The sequence below is a fragment of the Pyxicephalus adspersus genome, chromosome 5, assembly GCF_032062135.1.
Source record: "Pyxicephalus adspersus chromosome 5, UCB_Pads_2.0, whole genome shotgun sequence".
NCBI lineage: Eukaryota > Metazoa > Chordata > Amphibia > Anura > Pyxicephalidae > Pyxicephalus > Pyxicephalus adspersus.
In genome coordinates this window covers 30,834,427-30,848,151 of record NC_092862.1, presented here as the reverse complement: position 1 = coordinate 30,848,151, position 13,725 = coordinate 30,834,427, and the positions used below count along the sequence as shown (strand labels likewise).

The following is a 13,725-nucleotide window of genomic DNA, read 5'->3' as shown; positions in this document are numbered from 1 at the left end:
TGCTAATCTATTATTAGCAGGATAAGCCCCAGGACCAACATCTATTCCAATCTTATTCTTGAGGTCCCAGAGCCCCACAAGACCAGGGGATCTGTGCCACTGTCCGTGTCACCCACCTCACATTCCTCTGTCCACTGGTCACTTACTGGTCCCAATAATGTGATCCTCTGGGAGCTTTACCCCAGAGAACCAGAATATTCTGCAGAAGCACTCCATCTGCTGGCAGAAGTGTAAACACCACCTGAGCTGCCTCTGCTCCAGCACTCCCTTTGGTGGTGGGTTCTCTCCCATTTGCCACATGACCTCCCTTATAAAAGAAAATTACTGACTAACGATAGTTGACTGAACATGTTCCTTTTGGCCCTGCTCCTAGGTTCCAGTTGCTCCTGTCTGTGTCTCCTGTTCCTGATTCCCTCCTGTACTGACCCCAGCTTGACCCCTGACTACTCACAATCGTCAGCTGCCCTGACCTTTGGCTTGTCTGACCATGCTCACATCTCTTCTCTCCTACCCAAAGTCCATGGTCCCTAAGCTTTACATGTTGCAGTAGAAATCGGTAGGACTACAATGTGTATTCTCAAAAAAAAAAAAAAAGGTCAAAAAAAGAAACCGATGGTTCACTCAGTCAAGTTATTAACCTGCCTGTGAAGTCAGCAAATACACATGACACCTCCTAAGTAAAGAGATATTTGGTTCCACATGACCCTTGACATGAGGCTAAAACATCAGTGACCATCCCATTCTGAGGTCCCTCTAATAACAAAAATCTATGCACATCCTACACAAACAGTATACACATTCACAATAGGGGACAAATCTGAAATAAGCCAATAGTTTAGGAGCGAACCTACCTTATGCGGCATAAGACTCCTAATCCCTAAGTGTATGATGTTGGTGGATGTGGCCAACAGTGGGTCCTAGGCAAAACTGATTTGAGGGCCCTGTTGGCTGTCGAGGGTCTGGGATCCTTGTGCAGCTGCAAACTTTGGCCTTCACCCTATGCCTGCCTCTGGTGTATGAAACTAACAAGGTAAAAAGACAATAAACAGTATCCGATCTGTTTACCAGGACTTTGAATGTATAACTGTTGAATAAACATGTAATGATGCAGAGCAGCTAAAAAGCATACGTGTGGTAAGGCAAGGTTAAAAATGACTTATGAAAGCTAAATGAGACTGTCTGAAAAATAGACATCAACAAAAGCAGGACCTTATTGCATTGAAAGGGAAATGCCCATAAAAGTGCAAGCCACCCAAGCAAAACCGCAAGCCACCCAATCACGAATGCAAGCCACCCCAAGTTGGGGCACACACCACCCAAGCATGTCCTCAACTAGAACCACAAGCCAATTATGTGGAAACGCAAGCTGCCAAAATATGAAGTATGATTGCATTGGATTTAAGTGTCCAGCATTTTAAAAATGAATGTGACAAAGCAGACTCATCTTGTTGTTTGCTGTTGATGACTAATTTTAGAGGCTAAAAGAACTGTAGAGGAACTTCGGGGAATGGGCAAGCGAATGGCAAATTATGCATATAGGGTGGTCTCTGGTGAGTGCATAGGATTTCATACCATAATCATAACAGTCTAAAGTAAAGCCATTCCATTAAATGCACAATTGGAGGAGGTTTAATGTGCAGTTTGCACATAAAGGTCCTTAAATTTTAGCAGTCCTTCCTAATCTGGGGACATCCTATGATCCACATTCTATACTTCCAGGCAATAATTATTTCCATTCATAGACCTATCTGCTCCGAAAAGCACTATGTAATATATCAGCACTTTATAACTATGGAAAATAACTAGGGCAATAATGTTTAATATTACAGGCTTGGTATTAAAGGTCCTTATTAAATTTAATCTGAAGTCTACTTACATTGTAGTTTTCAGTAGCATCAAAAAAATAGCATTTTAAGAACATTTATTTATTTCCAGCCCATAAAGCATAACGGAAATATTACACAACAGTGAATATTGAAGAGACAGGATTATTGCAGGATAATAAATGACAATCAAAATATAATTATATATTTTATACATGTTTATACATTACATAATGTATATATTAAACAACTGCCAAATGTACTTTTTATAATATCATTTTTCTCCTTCTTTCCACCCAGTGTAGCATATTACCTTCATTCTGTTTGAAGCTGCTTCAAGTCTAAATGTGTGTGCTCCAGGTATTGCTACATGAATTGTCTAGGAAAGATTTCCTGATAGTGATAATGGAAGAATATACCTCTAAAATTTGTGCTGAAATAGCCGTATGACAGGGTGACACAACAGGAGAACAACTGGAAATCAGGAACAAAGTGAAGTCAGCTTCAAACCGGAAGTCCTTGATTATGCACTTTTAAGGCAGAATCAGAAGAATATTGTACTTACCTTTTTAGTGATACATGTAATGAAACGTTGCCAAATCTCTGCTGCCCAATTTTTTGGAGTTGAATATTTGCTATATCTTGTAGTAAGATACAAGCTTAAAGGAAGAAGCATAGTAACAAATAGGGGAACAAGTATTCCACATTCCAATAAGTGCAGGATTGATGCAGTAGCTTGTAGAAAGATGAGGACTTCTCAATACAGATTGAGTACTGGAAAGGTAAGTAAATTATTTCTTCTTTTACAGGCTATTAACAAGAATTCTAAAGGGACAGGGTCACTTTAAAGTAGGGGTCTTTGATCTACAGTCCATAGGCCGAATTCAGCCCACCCAGCCTTTTAATACAGTATGGCAGAATTATCATTTTGTCAATGCTGCCTGACCCCTATTTGCCACCTGGCTAGTAATTACCTGGACAGGTCGTATTTTTACTTAGAGGCGACACATCAGTAATGTAAATATACCAGTATATTAAAATCTAATAGTTTTTTTTGGATCCTCTGCCTGCCTACCAGAAAACCCTTAACAACCATGTGACTGATTGGCACAAAAAAAGGATAAGAAAATTCAATAGAAGATTACAGAAAATCACATGGGGTGCACTGTGGCAATGTACATGGAAAGGGCATAAGGCGCACTGTGGGATGTAAAAAAAGAACAGACATACTGGGGTTCATCTTGTATTGCAAAGGATTTCAAGGATTTCAAGTGCACAAGTGCACAAATGTGACCAAAAGCGCCACATCATATTTTTTTGATTTTATATAATAGGTGTAGGGTATCTAGGTGCAATTAGCAAAAGTAGTTTTTGCTAAGCATAGTCTGCCCCCCAAAAGGTAAAAAAAAGTACATTGAACTGCCCCCCTTACTCCAAAAAGTATGAAAACCCCTTCTTTAAAGTGTAATAAACTTTCCTGATGCTAAATAAAGGTAAATTTAAACATTACAATTATATTTTTTTCTTTTTTAAAGGTTGAGATTTCAATGTAAAGTTGTTGTATAGAAAGCGAAGTCACCTGACTACACAAAAGGACTCGTCAGTAGCAACTTGTCCTTGATATTCAGATGAATTCTCAGTGAAGTGCTTTTACTTTTCTTTTTGCTTCTGTCCTAAGGTTCTGTATACCGCATTGCAAATACTGCACAACAGCAATCTTGATAAATCATTTTCACATGTGTAAATCTTTAAATGCTAATAACCTTGAGATAAATAAAACCATAGCTGGAACTGCTTTGCATTGTTGTTTCTTGCCAGCTTTTAACTATTTTTTGAACTATAATTTCAACATGGTCTTCCTGGTATTTTTTTTTAAAGATTGTGCTAGTAATTGCTTCAATCTCACTGTAATAAATGTAATTGAAAACATTTTCTTCTGAAACAGATTAAATATACTCATTTTCCTCCTCCACCCTGCATTTTAGTGATCTATAAAGAAGCCTCCAGTAAAAAAGAAGTGTGTGCGAAACAAGTAGCTTTCATTTTTACCTGTGGTTTACTACAGTAGTTACTGTTTAACATCCCCACCCACGTTTTAGTTTGTTTAGTAAATCGATCTGATGGTAGGCAGCCCTGTCGCCACTGAGTGAAGGTAATATTGTACAGCATATGGTAACGTCTCTACGCTTGAATTTAGAAACACATATAGAATAAGACGCTTGTTTAGGAGATATTGTCTAAGAAAGGTGGCCCGCTGCTTGGAATCTGGAGGAACAATTTTATCAGAAAAATGACGTTCTGATGATTTCAGAATCAGTTCTAACAAGGTTAGTAAATGGGTTTTAAAAACTCCAAATCTGTAACCTATAACCTATCTTGGTAGTCAAAGTCAGGTAGTCAAGAAAAGGTTTATCCATTGATGTAAACAAATTGCTTCCACACTCCTTTCCATCTAGACTGTTGTGTTTGTGTGCCATATGACGTCTGGCACTTGTCTGCCTGACACTTTCTATTAATGCTCTGTATTAGTCTAATAATATGACCACTTTGTATTATGCAGAGCTATCTGTGTACATGCTAACAAGTGTGTGTTTTTAATATATACGCCACACATATTTTTTGATATATAATAATTTTCAATAACTAACTGTTTATTTAGTTTGGAGAACAATAATTTCGCCAGAATATAAGATATTGTGTTCCTATTGTTTGTATTCTTGTTCTTACTATTATTTGTGGATTATGCTACTGAGCTTCTATTGTTTTTGTAACAATTTAATGGTTTTATTTGTAACCATGACATGGTAAATATATTGTGCATTGACTGTGTACTTAAAAAGCAGTGCTTAAAGAAGCACTAGTGCAAAGTGGATAAACACAATCTGATCCCATCTTTCAACAGTTTAGACCATCCAAAACATTAAGTTGACTGCTAATGATGGGTAGTCAGTTGCAATTTCACTGCTGTTTTCTTGCTCTATAGACTGTGCCAAAAATGTTATTTATAAAGATATAAATATAAATGATTGTATATATATATATATATATATATATATATATATATCATAAAAATGAAATATAAAATTATAATATATATTTATATATATATATATATATATATATATATATATATATATATATATATATATATATACTTCTATTTAGCTTTCTCATTTTTGCACAATATTCATGTACTTTTTTTCATGCCATACCCTTGTCGTGTGTTCAGAAGAGTTGTATGTGTATAGCAAATATTTGCTATTTTTGCTGTGAACTACACCACCTCCCTCCCTACATATGAACATGTACAACACCCTTTTCCAGAATATTTTCGCTTTTCCTAATAGAACATAATGCTAGATATCACCATTTATTGGCAGTCATTATTTAGGGAATATTGCCATTACAGTTTTAGCTTTATGTTTTTGATATGGGGGTTGTATGGTATTTTCTTTGGTTATGGTGTCTAGCTGACATAATAGTGATTGGTGAAATGTCAGTGTGATAAAGTGCCGGCCGCATGTAAATATTACAAGCTTTCTGGCAAGAATTGGATCTGACTTGTGTTGTAATGAAATGACACAGCCAGAGAACATGTTAATGGACAGAAGGACTTGAATAAATAAAAGTTGTGTGTTGCTGAATACAAATCAGCAGGGGACGAATTTCAAGGGACATTCCTTCTTTTTTACTATTGTCTATATTATTCTCTCCATTTGGTATAAATAGCACATCAGTGTTAAAAGAATGGTTAAAACAGTAACATAAAAATGTATTTAAACAAGTGAAACATTGAAAGTGGAAGTCTTCCTCTGTAGGAACAAACTAAAAGATAAAAAGACAAACAGAAGATAAGATTAAAGAGTAGTTTTGTTCTATATAACAATGTAGGTAGATAAACATCTGGGCATATGTGTTGTGGGTGATTTAGGCCCTTATGCTTCATAATGTAATTGAGATAAAAGAATCCAAGCCTACACTTATATCTGTGTTTAGAGAGTCTTCTAGTCATTGCAGATCATTGTCCAAAAATTCTAAAGAAGGTGTGATAAGCAGAGGTGAGAAAGCATTTATACTCAGAATTTTTATATTTAATCCCAGAAGTGTTAAAACTCTACCAATGGGCCTGATTTATTAAAACTCTCCAGGACTGGAGAAGATAGACTATAAAGGGTGGACCTAGGTGATCCAGCAAACCTGGAATGGATCTGGTCCAGAACTAAAAACATTTGCCAACTAATAGCAAATGATTTAAATAAATCTATTCCAGAATTGCTGGGTCACCCAGTTTCTCCCATGACAGTCTACTCCAGTCTTGGAGAGCTTTAATAAATCAGGTCCAATGAATTTATTTGCTGTCTGTTTGGTTTTTCTTGAGACATTTATCTTTTAGACTATGAATACATAGGATGATTATTGCCAAAGTTGCTTATAGACCCGCCAGGATGAATCCATGAAAGACTGATAATCATGAATGACCAGTGATCATGAAAGATGATCATCTTGTTCTGGTGACACTTTCTACCTACCAGGAACACAAACTGTAATACAAAACTGCCAGGGATCTAATATTTTAAAACTATATTCAAAATGAAAAAGATATATTAGTCATACATACACATTTTCAAACCTCTCTGCATCCTTTAACCTTGTTACTGCCATGAATAAAGGAAGGCAAAGGTTAGAAAATAACATAAAGTCTATGGCAGATAGTTTGCATATAGGACATAAAATTGCTATCTCTTCTTTTTGAGGAAGTAGTGGAACAATGCAGACTGTTTCCTTCAGCCCCGGGAAGGTTTATTTGATTGCGGCAATGGGCAATGTTGGTATGCATATATAGTGGATATGTATACTAAGTAAAAAGGTGCAAGAGTTTTACTATTATTCATCAGGAATATCACAATATAACATCAGCATCCCAAAACTAACCAAAGAAGCTGCTGATCTGTATAAGAAGACTTTGTTAAGGAACTTACCTTTGATTGATTTCTGGTGCTTTATACCCCTTTGCCTACTTGGGTTTGCTAAACTGACTTAAATGTACCTACTCTGTATTCTAGCTGTGCACAAATTATTGCACTTTTTTCTGTTGACAGACACACAGAAGAGAACTCAATTTCTATAGAGGATCAGTCTGAAACCTGGTGTTAGATTGATATCTTGGGTGAAGAGGAAAACGATTATTGACAACAAAGAGTTAAAGCAATGTTGCAGGTGGGGGGTACAGATTGGTAATTGAGATAACATGACTTCCCAGCAGCTTTTACTTTACAGCCTCTTTAGGAGATAAAGAGCCCAAAGCCTCATCTAGGACTCCAGATCCTACTCCACCAGTACAATTCCAATTGTAAGAGTCATGCCCTAAAGCCGCATATACACTTGGAATATTAGTAGCTGGAAAGGATCTTTCACAATCCTTTCCGATGACTATTATTGCATGATGCATACACATACAGCACCATTCTGCTTTATGCAGAGGGGAGGGGGAGACCAACGGAGGGGCACCCTGCTGCGCGGTCTCCTACTTGCATTACGATCGTTAGTCATCCATTGTCCGTGGATCCGCCAGGACAGTCGGTCCGATGATGGACGACTGGCGCTGTACACACGCCAGATTCTTGCCTGATATCCATAGCTTAATGGAGTTGGAAATCACCATGACTGCAAGCAGCTCATTGCTCAGTGTTCTTATCGCCAACACATGGTGATTCTATCTTCTCCAGCCTCCAACAAACTCTTTATGCATACCTAGCAACTTTTTTACTCATTAAACTAATATTTCAGGATTTATAAATGATCTGGCTTGTCATCTTAAAAAATTGTAGTTTAAACATCAACATGGCAGTGGTACTCCTTCCTAAAAAAAAGTGTATGGTTTAGTCGGATTGCAGTTCTGCCCTTACTCTTATTTTCTGTCCAGAACAATGTTTGTCAAACTTTTCACCACAGGGGAACCCTTGAAATAATGTTCAGGGAACCCCATTATTGGATTCACTTAAACTGACCACAATATGCACATTGCTCAGGGATCCTTTTGCATCCTCTGGAGCAGGGTTCCACGGAACCCTGGTTGAGAAACACTGGTCTGGATGCATGTAAACCCCTGAGGGAGCGTCTCATGGACAATGCACTCACCTAGGCAGCACTAGTAGGATCACCACTTTACACATGTCACAATTCGTTCACAATGTAAGTAAAAAAATAGATTTTTCTCTCTTTTCAACAAATTTTTTTTGTCCTCCTATACACGAAACATTTTGGAGTATCCATGACAGAATGAATTCAGAGCATAACACTTCACTAGGCTCTGCAGGAAAATCCGCCTAGGGGAATTCCAACTAAACTTCATCTAAATCCCCCTTACTTAGGTTATGTAGGTTGTAAGGAAGTTCAGGCTTTCTCTAATCAATTAAAAAACATGGTTATAAAAATTATGGGGTAGAGGGCCACATTTTTGTATATTTATTTTTCTTTCTCAAAAACACATTATTGTATTTTAGAGGAAACATTGTCTCTGACTGATCATCAATTGGGACTCTCTGTTTCAATTAGTCAAAGAACATAAACAGATATGGATATAGATAATTGCATTCATTTTCAGTCCACCGTACCATTAATTTACCTGCTAAGCAGCAATGCTACGATGGATCTAAATTGAGGCTTGATAAAAAAAATTCATAGTATCATATCCCTCGGTCCAGAAAAACACATGTTGTTTAACCCAAGACCTATTAAGTGAAAGATCATGGATAGAACAACATGAAATTATTTTATAGCTACCAAATAATACATATAAACTATTAAGCATACTATATATTCTTTTATTGATTCAAAATGTGAAGCCACATACACACTTGCAATTATAGTCATTGGAAAGGATCTTTTACAATCCTTTCCAACTACTAGCACTCCATGATGCATGAACGAGTGCTGTACATACAGTACCGTTCTGCTGTATAGAGAGGGGAGGTGGAGAACGACTGAGCGGCTGCACACTCTCCCACTTTACTTGCATTACAATTGTTCATCATCCGTGGATCCGCCAGGACGGTCATTCAGACGATGGACGACTGGCGATGTACACACTTTCTTACACACAGATTCTTGTCCGATAACGGCCCTGAGCCGATTATCAGGCACGAACCATTGGAAGTGTGCACATAGCTTAAGAGTCTTATACATTACCATATCAAACAAAGTGTCCCAAAACACTTCTGGCTTCCTTAAGAAAGAAGACAACGCAGTTTAATGTGACAATGAATGACACCATCTTGAAGCTAGGACACTTTAAAGGGAAGTCCTCAGGGAACACAATCTTAAGAGGTTACAATAAAAACAAATCTAATAGGAAATAATTTCCCATGAAAGCAGTCATACTGAGTTTTTTCATCTGAAAAGTAAGAGGGAACAAGAGGAACAACCATATAATGGATAATCATTTCTAATGGTCATAAAAGTGGAAACATATCTATCTGAGAAACCCCCAGGGGAAGACATCAAGACCAGAACACAAATCCAATGACCAATGTTCCCACCAAAACACAGATATGATGTTCCGATATACAGAAGATCCCTAGATGCTTCTTTGGTCACCCCATTTTTCCCCCAGGAGAGAAAGTTACTCTCTCCTGGAGGCAGAAGGTGGAGTGTGGCAATCACAATAAACTAAATAGGGTTTTAATGCTAGATATTTGTGCTTCTGAATGCACTGTAAGAAGAACATGGATGGTGGAAGGGTCTAACACATTGCTGTACACAGCTTTCAGAAAAGAGTAATCTTTGGGAAAGCCCACATGTAATGTTTTGACTCCATGACTGAAAAATGTAAGTCCAAAGGATAAAAAGCATAGGTATAGGAAGAAAGGGGGGAAAATTATGTTAACTGAATTATGTATGTATTACTGAATTATCTTTAGATTATATGTATCAGATTTTTTTACACTGTGGATTATATTATATATCTAACAGCATCCCATACCCATGACAAAGACAGTTATCTTTAGCCAACTTTTGATTGTCAAAAAAAATTACTTTCAGCAGCTTATGAACTTACATCCATATATATAAGATATAAGATATAGCAGTGCATTTAAATATTAGTTTTATCATTTTTTTAGATTAAAAGCTGGTTGAAATTGGTATGTAAGTAAATGTAAGTGATATGTAAGTAAAATCGTCTGCAAAATTGTTGTAGTAGGGCAGGAGACGAAGCCCAAAAAAAAAAATGTTTTGAAAATACACAAACTTTAAATGAACAAATCTTTCTTTCCACTATTTTCTTCAAACTACAAATAAATAAAAAGGATTTTATAATCACAAACCTGAGCAATTCTGAATAAGCCAGATGATGATGAAACAATGCAAGAGCAGAGGTTACCTTAAAATAAAACAACATGTTAGCAATAAAACTAGATTTAGATACATAGGCAGATTAGATAATTGCCAGCTTTTGACATTGCTTGTACTAAAATAGAAGTCAGTTTAGATAGCTTGCGAAATGATTTGTTTGGGCAAAATAAATAAATAAATAAATACCGTATGTAGTGTATTCCTCATATAGATGCACATTTTAGGCAAAAAAAAAAAAAAATAATAACACACAGTGTATAAACTGTCATATAAAATATATCTTGTACTTTTTTTTGGTTGTGGGGGGCAAAATCAGATGCAGTACTTACTTTATCCACAATCTCTCAGACAATGTCTATACTGGATAACTGATCTCCAAAACCTCACAAAAAGTAATTATACAAATTTTGGATTGCAATACATAATCACTTTGAGGGCCCATCCATACCAGGAGAGGAAACGTTCTGAGCATTAGCTGCAGCAGGACCAAGGTGCTTATTGAAATTCCTAAATGCCCTAAATGACAAGAATTTATAGAGTTTATTGGAGTTTGAAATATATCAATAAAAAACTAAAATAATTATAATATTAATCAAAAAATAAAAGAAAACACTGATGAACAAAATTAAACAAAACAATACAAAGTAAATGTACATAATATTATTATTATCCACATGAAATGTATAACCAAAAGGACAAAACCTATAATAATAAATGTATGTGTACACAGATGGTGGGGGCTCAAAATCTATAAGGTATCTGCAAGTCTTGAGTTGGACTTTAAAATGCTGTATATGCAAAAACATTTTGTAGATCTTACTGAAAACCAGCAAGTAACTTTCTGCGCTTGTTCTGCACTGAAATCCTATGCAGCATTACCAGTCCTACTCTGCTGGTTTTTCTCCTGCTGGTCCACAAATTAGCATACTTTTAGCATACTATACATACTATTATACATACTATTTATGCATACTATTATACATACTTCTATGTATAAGAGTGACAAGACTGCTCCATAGATGCAATACAGGGCATTGGTTTTGTCAACTGGAACATAAAGTGTGTTACTGGCCAATTTACCAAGTGAAAGTAAAGGAAAAAAAAATTGGCCTCCCCTTGTTAAGATTTGTTAGTTACAATATTTTACATTGGTTTTTTGGTTTCAAATACACAGTAAGCACCAGCTGTTTAAGATAAAAATATTGTCTTAATATTATGATCACTGAAACATAAAGGATGCTATTTTTTTAAAGAAGGAATCTTGATATCCCCTTAAACATTCCCTGGTGGGAATTAGTTACTGCCTTTGAAACACATGGGCCTGGAAGATTTCCACCAGGGAATGTCTAAGGGAATGTTAGATTTCCTCCTTTATAAATAGAGTCCATAGATCTATAAAACCCAAAACAGTAGAACTATAGTTTCTTCTATGAGATCGTATAAGGTATCATTTTACATTAGCACTATGAATTATTTTCTGTATGGTGTGAGTAAATGAAACTCAACTCCCACTCAGTAAGAAACTAATTCCATCTAACTTTTAAATATGTCTTAGCATTAATTGTACTTATATTGATCAATTTCTGCAGTCATTATGTGAATGTTTTGTTCATAGCACTGTGTGCTAGCCATGGGCAATAGCAAAGGTGGAGAACACTTTCTTAGTGCAGATTTATTGTATAACATCACTTTCTTTTCTATATTCTTGTCTTGAGGGCCAATCAATAGGTAACTGCCTACATAGTTTTTTAAATTAAATTTGCACGTGAAGTTTCTCTTCTTTGTGTGAAATGTGATAAAGTAGGACTGCATGTTTAATTTGGTAGTAGATGCCAAATCCTCAATGACCATTTCTTAGGGACACCATGGTGTCCTATAGTGGATTATTTGTGTCTGCTCTTTTCATTAACTCTAGGGTTCTATTAATTAAGGACAAATGTATATTATACTCACATCCTAATCTTTAGATTGTCCTAAAAGTTTAGTACTGTCCAATGTAAGAGAACTACAGCAGGATGCAGATGGAGAGTGGGGGTGGTTGCAAGATAGGAGCTTCAGAGGCAGTCCACCTGTCCTTAATAACGTAAATATTTGTTTAACGATTTTATAATGCGAAAGGGCAATAAAATCCCTTTCCCAGGCTTTCTTGATGATAAGAATAAAAAAGTAAATTGTTAGGTATCCATATCCTATATCAGGCCACCATAAAGCCACCTTATGATTAACACATAGTTCTATAATAACTTGACTACATACTATATGTATTTCATCATATGTGTACTATAGTACACATATGATGAAATCTGCAATGTTAATGTGTATATTCCATATCACATGGAACAAAAGAATTATTATATAAAGTCTACCTAAGCTGATAGATGCAGTTATTAGGCTAAGGTCTTCTTTAAGGAAGAACTAAACTCAATTTTTAAGCTTTGGGAGCAGACCATGTCCCTTCTGCAATTAAACATATTTACCTGCCTGTTCGCTATCTTGTTTGTAATGTCCGGCTGTCAGTAATGAATGGACCTCTGTGCACAGGAGTTAAGTCTTTCTGGCCCAGCCAAATAAGATGGCCAAAGAACCTGGAACAGGATCAGGTGTAGATGCTGGCATCAGTGCTGAAATGAGGAGAGGTGGGTTCACTTAAATAATTGGGAACAGTTAGGTACTTTTGTTTTTTTGCAGAACTGTATTGCAGTAGGTAAGTAAATTATAACTTCCCTAAATTGTTGCTACCTAAACAGTTTTCTCTCTTTTTATGTCTGTAAACGTGCTTCGTTGTGTGGTTGTGATTATTTTTTTTTGCTTGGCTTTATAATAGTAACATTTTTAGCATTTTGAAAAGTGATTTGTTTTATTACAACTGCTAGAATAATATTTTGTTGCTGGCTGCCATCCCTCATTGGGACTTAATTGCAGTATATTTATTCAATTGAGTGGTAGGTCATATTAGAGTCAGGCATCAAGCAGTGCGCTACAGACTGATCTCACCTAGCTTGTCCTTTATCCTTCTCGTACAATCCAGATTCACTTTGGTGTCCACCACTGAGCTAACTGACATATTACCAGGTGTCAGTGCATATTCATTTAGAACTGTTTCTGCCTTGATTTGTGCAGTATTTTCTAAGTATTTTCTCTGTTCTATGATTTCTCATCTTGCCATAAGTTTAGTTTATTCCAAACAACTGTTGCATTTCCTGGCTCATAGTTTGGACAGATGCAGCCATCACCATGATTTGGATTATGTTCTTGCCTGGCAACTGTTAATTGACATTAGTCTTTCTTGTTACCATTGGGGTTTTACTACAAAAGTTCTAACACTCCCTTCATGGCCCTTTAAGATGTACTTTAAGAACATATACCCGGCTAAAGCTCTGTTTCCCCACTGCATTATCCTCAATAATCAATAGAAAATCTGTTGGCAAATTCATGGCCTTCTGCATTATCCTCAATAATCAATAGAAAATCTGTTGGCAAATTCATGGCCTTTAGTATTTGAAACCCAGTGAACACCAAGACCTTAGTTAGATTAGATCATTGGCTCTAC

The 13,725-nt window shown here is 36.2% G+C and overlaps 1 protein-coding gene across 2 annotated transcripts in view; it reads left to right on the top strand.

Annotated features, from left to right (window-relative positions):
• The first annotated feature begins 3,961 nt into the window (after positions 1-3,961).
• Positions 3,962-13,725, top strand: part of HNF4G (hepatocyte nuclear factor 4 gamma) — a 62,930-nt gene continuing 53,166 nt past the window's right edge. Inside the window, exons 1-2 of one of the 2 annotated variants that reach the window (XM_072411036.1) lie at positions 3,962-4,150; positions 6,923-7,040. The gene's annotated coding sequence lies outside the window, so the exon portion shown is untranslated. The remainder of the gene's footprint in view (positions 4,151-6,922; positions 7,041-13,725) is intronic. The other variant, XM_072411035.1, reaches the window with a different exon arrangement.